The sequence below is a fragment of the Poecilia reticulata genome, linkage group LG15 (assembly GCF_000633615.1).
Source record: "Poecilia reticulata strain Guanapo linkage group LG15, Guppy_female_1.0+MT, whole genome shotgun sequence".
NCBI lineage: Eukaryota > Metazoa > Chordata > Actinopteri > Cyprinodontiformes > Poeciliidae > Poecilia > Poecilia reticulata.
Genome location: NC_024345.1, coordinates 28,840,963 through 28,854,189, shown reverse-complemented (window position 1 = coordinate 28,854,189; position 13,227 = coordinate 28,840,963). Strand labels below are relative to the sequence as shown.

At 39.4% G+C, this 13,227-nt stretch overlaps 1 protein-coding gene across 2 annotated transcripts in view; it reads left to right on the top strand.

Annotated features, from left to right (window-relative positions):
* The window catches only part of stk32c (serine/threonine kinase 32C), a 99,768-nt gene that overhangs the window by 45,379 nt on the left and 41,162 nt on the right, over positions 1 to 13,227 (top strand). The window lies entirely within an intron of this gene.

Sequence of the window (13,227 nt, the reverse complement as noted above, 5' to 3'; positions counted from 1 at the left end):
GCTGCAGACCAGAAGACATCCAGAGGAATGAACCAAATGAAAGTGGAAATTATTCCTTCTTCTCCCAGGATGACATGTTTATCAGACCCTGAAATTGCGTTTGCTTCACTTGCCTCTCTCAAAGCACTGTTTCCAAAATGCAGCTTTTGGCAAGAAGGCTGTGTGTGTTTGTGTGTGTTGTGTGTGTTTTCATTCTATTCTGTAGTTATGCACCAATCAGCCATAAAATTATGACCACTGACAGGTGCAGGGAGTAACATTGCATATCTTGTTACAACACAATGTGCGGCTGGGGAAACCTGCATCCTGGCAGTCAAATGGGCATTAGTTTGACACTTGCTGCCATCCTGAACGTTTTCACCGACCACATGGCAGCAGGAGCTTAGAAATGGCAGCATAGACGCTAAACTGATGTGGCTGTGTTGACACCCGAAGAAATCAAACCCAATTTACCCAAAGAGCTACAGCTGAGTTCAGGAGTTACTGTATGTTTGGCTACTGGGCGTCCCTTCATGGCAGTAGAGTCCAAAGTCAAGACAAAATTACACCTGGGCCAACAAAATATACTAACGGTATGTTTTTTTCCAACAATAAACTCAAATTTTCATATTTGTGCACCCCTACAATTACTTTTCTGTAGTTTAGAAAATTAACCCGACACGATAATAGCTCACTTTTTAAGTTAACCTGGAGAAAATATAAACAAAAATCAGAAATTATTTTCAATTTAACAATAAAGAGGCAGGTTTTATTAGATTTATTCATCTTCAGTCCATGTGAACGCTCACCTTCCTCAGCCATTTATCTCCATGTTAGCGACAGGATTTGGCTCCTTCGTTCGTCACACACAGAAACTCATCCACCAGCTACATACCGCCACGATGCTCTCCAACACCCATTTGTTGAGATCAAGATGATATAAAATGTATTTTCTGGTTCGTCCGTAAAGCTACATTTACGTTAATCATTAACCTCACGCTGTTTTCATTCTGTCTGCTCACCTGTCTAAATACACCCGCTGCGCTCTTCACCGCCACCAGGCAGCAGCTCCGGGAGGAGAAAAGCTGCCGTACTCCAGGCATCGCATCAGTCATTTTAAGGATGCTTATTGATCGTTCAAAAAATGATAAGAACCCGGACATTATCATCAGTTAATAAAATCCCCCCAAACTGAACTTGCTTTTAACTCTTAGGCAGAAGTGAGAGCTCTGTGTGACATAATCACCTAGCCGGAATACGATGCGCTAAATAATAAAACATTTTTTAACAAAGCTTCGAGGTAGGAGCATTTTTCTTGAGGAATTCTAATAATCGAGGTACCAAATTTACTATAAGGCGAATCGGATTATAAGGCGCACCTTCAATGAATGGCCTATTTTAAAACTTTTTTCATATAAAAGGCGCACCGCATTATAAAGTGCATAGAATAGATGCTTCAGTTTGAGTTGCCGATTTGTCCGTACTCTATTATTACACATCCACATTGGTAAAGAAATGGTCCCCAGTACTTTATATACTAGGCTGCCCCAGTCATTGTTTCACTCACGGTGTTGGTGTTGCGACATTGTGCCCAACTGCATTCTGGGTAACACAGACCAACCGACACGCTGCCGCCGCAGTCTCTGTCTCTCTTCCCCCTCCCCTCCCCCTCCTGGCTTTAAATGTATTATCAAACTTTATGAACAAACCAGCGTTCTGACAACTATCCCAGCATGCACCGCGCATTTCTTCTTCTACGGGGAAAATGAAGTTGGCGGCTGCTTACCGTAGCTGCTAGACCTGTTGTGGCTCAATATTGGTCCATATACAAGGCGCACCGGATTATAAGGCGCACTGTCGTCTTTTGAGGAAATTGAAGGTTTTTAGGTGCGCTTTATAGTGCGGAAAATACGGTACTCGAATCATTTGAGGAATCATTTCAGCCCTATTTAAAGCAGCTTAAGACAAAATGATACATGGAGATTTATGTGAATGCACTGCTGCTCATGGAAACACCGGGATTATCTCTTTGTCATGAGTCAGATGAGATAAAACACTGGCTCCAGAAAAGAAAAAAAAACTCAACTAAGGCATCTTTGTTTGGATGCATGCAGTATTGAGCCAAAGTATTTCACAGGAGGACATTTTAGAGACATTTCAACCACTAATTCCAAGTAACTTACTAAAAGTGAGTGCTGGATGAAAACTGATTTGAGTCAACTTACTATTTTCAATTAAATACCATTTTGCATTTACAGTGTTCTTCTCAGATCACAGCAATCTCTGCAGGAGGAAAACCCACCAATCTTTAGTTCAAGAAACGTAAATAAATCTCTGTGGTTGTGGAAAATCCCACATCCGACAGCCAGGGCAGAACAGGAGGTTCAGGAAAATTAAGTTTTGATGCAGAAACGTTTCGACTCCCATTGTCAAAACGTCACTAGCTATAGGTTTTCCAGAGCCAACAGCTTATTCAGTCACTACATTGGGAAGAACAGTTCAACCTTATGGAAAGGTAGAATAACTGTATTTTTTATGAAGTGCAGGTGAAAGATCCAAGCTCCCCTGCCTCCATCCCTGCAGGCAGTTGTCTTCTGCCTGTCCATGCTGCTGCTCAGAGGTGTTTGGCCCACTTGGCAGTTACCTGGCCTAAAAAAACATCTCTAAATCTGCAGCTTCCTGAATGAATAGATTTTAAAAAACAACCTTTTTACTCCTCCTCGCTGTCTTGACGTCTCGGGAGCTTTAAACCCCCTGACAACAATTGATAGGGCGGCTATCTATAGCAGAGAACGGTGAGGGGAGAGGCAATGTGGCGGACTGGAGAAGTAAACAACATGACTGGGATTAGGCAGTGATTTACCACTTAAAACCCACTTTTTTTTGCACAAACCAAGTGATATATTTAGCTAATGAGCGTTTCAATAAGTGCATGTGTTTAAAGAGCATGCAACACTGAGATAACCAGCAGGAGATTCGGGTTCGCTGCAGGCAGAGAGAGGGAAGGAGTTACACAGATATTAAAGACTTGGTTTGGTCAAAGAGGTTTAAATTTTTTACTTCAGGCTTTAGATGCACTGAAAGCTGAGAGGAAAACCATCCATACTGTGTGTTTTCCCATTTTGTGCACTGAGACACAAAGTCTTACTCTCCCATATTATGGGTTAAATATCTTGCTCCACTGGCAGATTATTTCACTTATAACCAGCATTTTTTAGCCATATTAAGCAATTATTGATTTAAATAACCACCTGTTTATTCCAGAAAAGTTACTTGTAAGTTAGTTTTGTCTCATTTAAAGTATGCCAAGATATTTGCACTTGAAAGTAGTCCTAAAGCACTTGTTTCTGCAGTGTCATTTCAGTAAAAAAGCTTCAACATATTTTATTATAGTACAAATGTACAAATTACACTGTAAAACATTTGAAGGTGGTTTATCTTTAAAAAGAAAGCTCCACCTGCTGCCTTGAAAATGCAAATAAAGTCAAAAGTGTGGTTTTAACTCAGAAGTTAAAGTTCCTGAAGTTCATTTAAGAAGAGAGAAGTCGTCTAAACATTGTTTTTTAAGTTTATTGATCTTGTATTGTGAGTTTTAAGTTAGTGCTGCAATTTAAACCAAATAATTATTTCACAGTATACAGGAAAAAAAAAACCCTCACCTTGTTAAAGAGCCACATTTCTATATTATTTTACTCACAATATCAAGTTGAAATAATGATTTATTTTACTTCAGAATAATTTAAAATATTCTTTCAAACTGCATGAACAAAATTTCTGATCTGATAATGAATTTTATTAAACATCACAATAAATTCTGCTCGGAAACATTTAAAGAGAACAGGACATCCATCCATCCATCTTCTTGCACCCTTGTCCCTCAGTGGGGTCGGGAGGGTTGCTGGTGCCTCTCCAGCTAACGTTCCGGGCGAGAGGCGGGGTCACCCTGGACAGGTCGCCAGTCTGTTGCAGGGCAACACAGAGACACACAGGACACACAACCATGCACACACACTCCACACCATGGGGCAATTTGGAGAGGCCAATTAACCTGACAGTCATGTTTTTGGACTGTGGGAGGAAACCAGAGTACCCGGAGAAAACCCACCATGCACAGGGAGAACATGCAAACTCCATGCAGAAAGACCGGGGCTGGGAATTGAACCCAGAACCTTCTTGCTGCAAGGCAACAGCTCTACCAACTGCGCCACTGTGCAGCTAACAGGACATAAAAATAAACATTTTCCTTTAACACACAAGAGTCAGATCAATGTAACGCACTTCCATCTCAGGATACAAAAACATGCTGCTAAGCATTCTGGGAAACAGGGTTTGCATGTTTTCCGCCCGTCTCTCTGTCCATTTCCTGTCAAAATTCTCTAAATAAAGGCACAAAAACCTTTTTTTCTTTTTTTAAAGATGCAGGAAAATATATTTAAAAAAATCTGTTCAAATGCCCTGCCTTTAAAAACAACAATAAAAGTAAGAAATGAGAATCAGCATCTGTGCAGCTGGGAGTAGCAGTCATAAAAAATACAAGCGTGAGACGAGCTTTCATTTTGGTTGATGCTCCATTTAAGAAAAGAACAACATAAAAATACAATATGCAGTGACAAAAACACACCCAACCCAGTGCTGCCGTCTCATATGACAGTAATATATTGATATACCACAATCCTACGTTATTGGATGCCATAAATCAGGTTTTAAATCCTCAAAGCCCTCCAGGGTGTACTGCCACGGTTTACAACCTCAGCAATACCTTAAATTCAATTGCTGCCTTTTGTCAAGTGTCCTTCAGCGAGACTCAACGCTCGCCTTTGTCACCGGCGTCTGTGTCATGAAAGCCATGAGTGAGATTGAAGTGGCACTCGCTGGGATCCAATATGGCCTCCGTGATGGATGATGTGCATCGTCAGTGGACAGTACAAAAGGTTTTTAAGCAAGTTTTAGGCGCCTGTCATAACTCATGAATATTAATGCTAATTTCAGTCTAGATTTGTTTTGTTAAGGCCTCAGGTTTAAACTGTTTTAATGTAACTTAAAGAGACCAGACCTCTTGGACTGTATTAGGGTTATCACTTAGTTACATTCATTCAGTTAGGATAGCTCTATTCTGGCTGTACACGCTGCAAAAACACCAAATTTTACTAAGTATTTTTGTCCAGTTTCTAGTGAAAATATATTTGTCCACTTGAAATAAGACAAAAAACTTAGAAGTAACTTTACAACGTATAGAAGTTTTATTTAAGTAAATAATTCCTTAATATTAATTTTTAAAAACTCTAGTTTCATTGGCAGATTATATCACTTATATACTTGTAAGTCTATCTTTCTTATTTCAAGTATACTTAGACATTTTCACTAGAAACTAGAACAAAAACATTTGGTAAGATTTTGCTTTTTTCATTTTTTTCTTTTGTACAAAATCATTCTTAGATAAGATTTCAGTTTGGTCAGTTCTGCCTACACTACCTACTTTTTTTTAGGACCTCTTGTCACTATAAATCCAAATAAGTCTCTGCTGGCCAGGCCCCCCAACTCAATGTTTTCACTTTCACGTGAAAATGGCTGCAAAAAGATGCACAATTGTACAATCATAGATCTATGAAAAGCAGTAGTTGGGTCTCCTGCACAACCGAAAATAATCCAGCAAGTGGTAAATCGGGAACAAAACACTTGTCTTTTTCCAGCAGCCATTGTATGGCGCACACGGTGGTAAAAGCAGCTGGAGTTCCGTTTGGGTTGCTAGGTCGCGGGCAGAGCTCTGCTGAGGTTGCTAGGTAACGGTGCAGTTCCTGTCGATTAAGAGGGTTTTGAAATGGCTCATTTTCCAAACATCAAACATTAACTTACTGCCAAAAACCGGCTGTGTGGTTTGTTGAAGCACTTGGGCTGTTTGAGGTAAAACTTAAGTATATATACAATCTTACAAAATGTGAAATTTGCATAATAGGTCCTCTTTAAATGAGAGGCTGGTAAAACACAGGAGACACTTTAGAACATTATTCTCATACCCCAATTAAATCAAGATGATTCTACGTCTTTCTTTAATTCATGACACAGTGTATTACCATCCTCCACCCAGCCAGCAAGACTGGAGCTTTTCTAGATACGTAATCTCAACGGGATATTAAATTAGTCTCATCTGCAGATGGGTCATCCAAAAAAAAAGAAGAAAGATGGGTCACCCTGAATCCCAAGAGGCATTTTTCTGAAAAATATATGCTATATGATGTTACGGACGCTTGTTGTTGTGACATAATATCTGTTTTTACGAATTTATTTAGAATGAGACTACAAGAATTAGGACAAATCCCCTTTAAAATGCCTGATTTTTAAAGGTTTTGTGATATTTAAAGTATATTTCAATTGGACTTTAGACTGTAAAAAGCTTTTAGCCAGTCAAGATTTGAATGCATGAAGCAATCAGCTTTATTCTGCATCAATTGAAGTTTATCCAAGTCTTTCCTTTTTGCATGACAACATTCAAGCTAACTGAAGCTCTTGCTACGTTTCCTCTGCATGTCCTGATGCAGACGGGTTGATATTTTTGGAGAAATTCCCTCCCTGCTGCCAGGCGCATCTGGGTGACCCTATCGAGATTAACTCCATGAAACGGACCGTGAAGCTCCTCGTTATGCCATTCTCCCATCTCACAGCCGATTAAATAATGAATGGGCTGGCTGCTGTAAGAAAACAACAAAAACAAAGTTAATGCCATGCTTCAGAGCTCAGGCCTGTTAAAAGTGAGAGCGGCGGCCGTCTTTGAGGATGAGTCAGACAGGTTGGGCCCCTTGGCGGCTGCGTTTCGCTTGCATCCTCCTCTCCTTTCAAACCACCACATGAAAAGGCTCTGCTGTCTCTCACACTGTCTGCAGAGAACCTTAATGTAAATTGACTGACCACCTCTAAAAGGCTCTTTTACAGATAAACTGGTGCTGTGTCCTGCTGGTGGGGAGAGATTACAGAATCTAAACCAAACAGGAACTGTCCTCCTTCCAGCCGAGCACAAAACCTGGACACAGCTTGACCTTTTATCTTCCCCTTTAATTATATTTTCCTTAACCAGAGCACTTGCTGCATTTCCATTTTCCATATAATTGTGCAAATTGGAATTACGATAATATTTTCTTAATAAAAACAACTCGCGTGAGGCAAAACTGCAAAGCTTTTTTCGCATCTCACAAGTCACATGATCAATAACTGGATGTTACTACTGGCAGAAAAGATGAAGAAGATGACAGGAAGTGGCTGGAGGATGATGGTGCAGCATGTTTTTAATGATTTATGTCACACATGTCAAATCTGACTCGTTGTAGTTTTTCACAAATCTGTAAAATTCTCACAAAATCAACAAATCCCCACATTTTTTCTGATTTACTGCAAATTTTTATCAAAATAGGTCAGAAACTTTGAGTTTAAGTGACTGCTGCCTCAGCCTTAATGGATGTCAAGTTATCAATACGGCGGTTAATTAAAAGTCACAAATAGCATCATACATTTTCACAAATATCGTAAAAACTCCTTACAAACATTTCTAAATTATACCACAAAATCTGCAATTCTGAGGGAGAAAACCACAGAAACAATCACAAAATCCAGGATGGGCTAATTAATGATTAATTCATTTTAAGAAACACTTGTTGAATGCTGAAACAAGCATCTATTTATTGATATTTTAATGGGTTTTATCAATACATACCAGCACAACCGTCCCTTTAAAAACATTCAGATTAATGTTTCTGATAATATGCGGTTGTTACTGTGTTTCCATTCACCATACAATGGCGCAAATTGGAATTGCAAAAATAAATTTGCTTAATGGAAACATGCCAATTTTGACAAAAATAGGATAAATATGCAAACCGCTTGTCATATTTGCACAGTCATATGACTGTGGGCTTGCCATACAGGTATTTTCCAGGTGGGTTTTCAGCACTACCAGCCTTTCTTGCATTGATTTGGTGTGGACTACTCATGCTTAAAATACTAACCTTTGCCACAAAATGCCAACATGTGAATATTTTTTGTGAATGAAATTGATCTTCTCTGGGGAAAACAAATCAAATGTGACAAAATAGTCTTAATTATGTCACTTCAGCCCAAATCTTTTCAAATAAATCATCATGACTATCAGATACTTGCTGTCAGGTTGGAGATTCGCTTTATTAATGATTTTATGGACTAAAATGTTTTATGTTGCGATAAATAAGTGTAGAGGAATAGGGAGGCTGAAGTATTTAATTAACTTGGGTGAGTTACCTGAGTTATTGCAGTTCAGGTAGTTTGCATGTTACTTATAGTGATGGTGAAATCACAATATTGTGCATATCAGATGATTAATTAGTCATTAGAAATAGCGACACTTATTTGATAATAGCTTTTTCATTTGGTTATCTAATCATGCGTTTCCATCACAAGCTGTTTATCTGATGTCAGGGAAGGAAAACATTTTATAGTTTGTTTCTTAGCCTTCGTTTCACCTTTAAAAATGCTTCCTGTTAACAGATCTGCTGTAACAAAAATGATTCTGCACAGAAATGAATCACCGTTTTACGACCACGGATGTGTTTTTATGTTGTTTCTGTGTTAGTCGGTGGTTTTATCTTGTCCAGTTGACGCCGCTGTGACTCCTGGCTGGACAGCCTGTGCTCTGAATCCAGAGCCTGATCTGGTCGACGTGCCGAGACGCAGAGCCAGCTGGTGAACGGAGCTGGCTTCAGGCTTCCTGTCCGACAGCAAACACAACTTTGTGTCTGAGCAGCATCCATGGAAAATATAAAATAAAGCGCGCATAAATTAAAACTTCAGCATTTTCGTAGGTAATTTTACAAAATTACTTTGGTAGATTTTAGGATTCATCACTTCTCTGTGGCTCGGTACGTTTCTCACATCGGAGCGATCTTTTGAGTCTTCCATCTCAGCTGACTGGAGCTGAAAATTTCTACATTCATATGCAAATAGCTCTCCAAACTTTCCGCCTCACCGCTTTCGCCTCTAAATCGTTACTTTTTTCAGCTCTTTACAAAGCTGCTCTGATGCATTGAAATTGCTAATATCCTCCATGAATACATGAATAAATCCTTGTTTTCATCGTTTTACTCAGCTGACCGATTCATGAGGATTCCTCATAATGTGAGCCTAGTGGGAGATAAATCAATGCAAGGCTGCAAAAGTCTTTCACATGAGATCTAGAATGGAAGAAGTTTTAGTATCCCAGGTGTGAAGAATGTGGAAAAAACATGTTAAAATTCTCAACTCTGATTTGTAGAAAAACATTTTCTGCTTATTGTATTACACTGGGTTACAAAGGAAGTTGTCTGTGGTTTTCCAGCTAAATTGGGAATATTTTGCACCGCTGAATCCAAAAACGACATCAATTTCTCTCAATCAGTTGGCGAAATCCAACCTTCTGTCTAAACCGATTACATTTCTGTGACGTGAATCAGTTCATTTCCGTTAATATATCTCATCCAGAGAAGGGGGAAAGAAAAGTTTTCTTACAGAGCGTGTTAATTAATTAAATGCTGCAGACTTGGATTTCTGTAAATTGAAAAATAAACACTTGTAAGTGCGTGTAAACTGAACATGGCGTCTTAAACCGATCCATCTGAGAACGAGTCAAGCTTTTTGATGCTCATGTTGCGTTCAGAAAGTTTTTCTGCACAACAAAATGACCCTAAAACAGTTGAAAAGCCTCAGACACGTTTTTGGCTGTTGACCACTGTAATTAATAGTTTCCATGACAACCCACAGATGGCATCCTAAAGATGTGTTAACTGCCTCAAATAAACCTTTTATTCCAGCTGCTGAATTATATTTTTTATTACAACATCACATAGTAATCACTTAATTTCCCATGAGGTATAATGATAATGTGCTACTCTTCAAAATAGGAAACACACAAGAACATGTCACTGATATGAAGTAGTCCCTTCTTTAATGTCTGCAATAAAATGTCTATTTGCCTTTCCCCATAGCAACAGATACTTGCTATATGAACTGATTATTCATTAGGCATGCCAGTAAAAGTTTTCTTCCTGTCCTACCATCACAAACGTAAACATGTGATGGTTTAGAAATACTGTTTGGAAACCTCACGTGTCACCTGTCCTCTGAAAGATGCTGAGCTTGAAGCGAAAGCAGTGGCTTTTTAAACAAACTCCAAATTTCATAAAGTGGAGAAATCTGAACCTAAAGATCCAAAATGAGCAAATTTGACAAGGCGCCAAGACAGAGTGAGCTCAGCGCATGAGGGGAATCTGAGCAGTTTTATACATAATGACTAACCCTCCAGTCGGCATTCAAATAATGTCCATCTTGCAAAAACACAAAATCTTCCCAAGTATTTTTGGTCAAGTTTTCAATGCAAATAACTTAGTACACACTTCGAAAAAGACAAAACTGAATCACAAGTAACTTCTCAGCAAGATATTAGAGCTTAGATAGAGAGAATAATGCATAATCTAGAGAGAGGAATCACAATTTAATCCCCCCGTCTTGGCATGTCTTACCTTCAAATCAGCAAAGTGAAAAGCTTTTCTAGCCGAATCTCCGGTTGCTGCAAAAAGTCCAGCGTAGATAAAAGATATGAGATACACGAATCAAAATGCTTTTCTGAAAATATAAAGACATTATTGAGAAAAGGCTAAAGGACAGTTTACACTATTTTTCTAGTGAAAACATCTTGTGCACTTGAAACTAGACAAACTATCTTACAAGTCTCTTCAATAATTACTTAATATTGATGAAAAAATGTTCCCCCAGCAGATTATTCACTTATAATAAGACGTTTTCATGCCAATATGAACTTTTTCATCAATATTACAGAATTATTTACTTAAAAAAAAAAAAACTCTCCAATCTGCTGAAAAGTTACTTGTAAGTTAGTTTCATCTTATTTAAGTGTATTAAGATATTTCCACTAAAAATTAAACCAAAAATACTTTTTGTGTTTTTGCACTGTAGTCACAACATTTATACACATTCAGAATTGCAACTTGAGCCACGATTTTTATGAAATCCAATGTGCATTTCCACCATTATTCATTTCAAACGACTGCTCTCTGCCCTCTGGCCAATTTTGTAATTAAGAAAGGCAGAAAATGACAAATTAAAATACATTTTTTTGCAGTAGCGTCTGTTACGCCTTGGCGTTAGCCCCAAAATTAAAATGATGTTTAGTGTTCAGAGCAGCGTCTTCGGTTTTGTTTTTATCAGGATGTGAAGAGTGAATATTTCAGCGCTTTCCTCTCTTTTTGTGAAGGTTTCTCTTTAACAATCTCAGCATGCAGAGAGAAATCCAATCAACTAAAACAATCAATTCAATTAAACCTGACTCTGCCGTCATGGTGACATTCAGAAACTAATTTTTAAAAGTCCTTGGTGTGGAGATGCTCTCCTGAAAAAACCCAGACAAACTTATTTCACACAGAAAATAGCTGCTTCCATAAAAACTAAAACCTGGCAGCGTTCTCTTAATCCCATTTTCCCAGTTGTTCAAATCAGTGTTTTTGTTTTCCCTCTGGCTCTGGGAAGCGTTTTACTGACTAGATTAAAGGTGGAGTTTTTATTTACAACTCAAATTAAGCCTTTAAGTCCTTTGGGGGGATTTTTCAACGCACCATTAAAGTTCCCATGAAACTGCAATTTACAACTGCAAATATTTGTTTTCTGTCACTCGAAACGGTGCAAAGCATCTCTCTCTATTTCCACTGGCATGAGTATAATCTGGAACCGCTTTACTTCATCTCTCCTGGTTCAGAAATGCATTCAGGTTCTAGGAAAAAGAACGTGGGCAACTCTAGACCAGTGGTGCCCAAAAATGAGGCAAAACTTGCTAATTTTAACACTAAAAAAAGAAAAATCAAAAAACTTAGTTCATTGTGATGGAAAGTCCGGTTCTTTTGAGGAGGTGTGAATCGAACTCTGGCCCACCTACAAACCTCTGCCTCGGTTTGGTTGAAGTGAACTCTGGTGCAGTTTGACTGCATATGTGAACTCCAAATGGACCAGAGACCGCACCAAAAGCAGGAAGTGGACTATAGCGCAGGGCATGCTGGGTAAATGCAAAAACAATCGTGTGTAACTTACGCTAGTGGGTCTTTTGCCAAAGACTAAAACAGAAACAGCACTCACCAAAATCAGACGCCACTCCATTTTTGTTTATATTTCCTGAAGAAGGAAGAGGTTTTAATGTTGTTTTCTCCAGTGGTTTTTGGTGCAGCGCCACCACAGGTGAGGAGGGGAACAGGTTTTTCAAAGGGTTTGAACTGGTTGAACTTGCAGAGCTGAAAATGTAACAAATGTTGCAATTTTGGTCCCAATTGAAGCCTGAGAGTCTACCAGACTATCCTGATGAGTAAAAAGCAAGAATCAAAACAGTTTTCAGTCACAAAATGAGCGTTCTAAGAACATAAAATGCACTTTCCATCCCGTCTTTGGATATCAAGTCTCTTCCTCTTCCCCAAAGTGGCCCGTTAGCTTGTGCTAATTAGCATTTATCTGTCTTTCTGTTTTTTTGTGTTGCCCTTTCCATGTGTTTAGCAGCAGAACAAGTAGCAAGAGGTGAAATCAAGAAATGAGGGGAGCTTGACAATCAGGCCTGAAGACTGCAGTCATTATGTGTGGCGGGCAGCGCTGGCTGCGGTCACATGACCGGCGTAATGGCTGCCTCCAGTGCTGTTGCTGTAATGAGTTTCATCCCTCTGGAGTCTCGTCCTGCAGCTGACCTTTCACAGACACTTCCTGACAAAAACAACACAACCGGGATGAATAAATGATGAGGCGATTTGTTCGGAGGCGCCGCTTTGGAAACCCGTGTTCAGGAAGAGAGCCGAGCCAGGCGGCGTTTCCTAGGAGACCAGATGTTACCTCATCCATCCGTTCATCCATCCAACTGTCCATCCATCCATCTGTCCATTCATCCATCCATCATTCATCCATCCATCTGTCCATCCATCATTCATTCATCTAACCATCCAACCTTCCATCATTAAATCCATCTGTCCATCCATTCATTCATCCATCCATCATCCAACCATCCATCCATCCATCCACTCATCCAMCCATCCATCCATCCACTCATCCAACCATCCATCCATCCATCATTCAACCTTCCACTCATCCATCATCCATCCATCCACGCATCCAACCATCCATCCATCATCCATCCATCCATCCATCCATCCATCCATCCATCCATCCACCATCCATCCATCCATCCATCCATCCATCCATCCATCCATC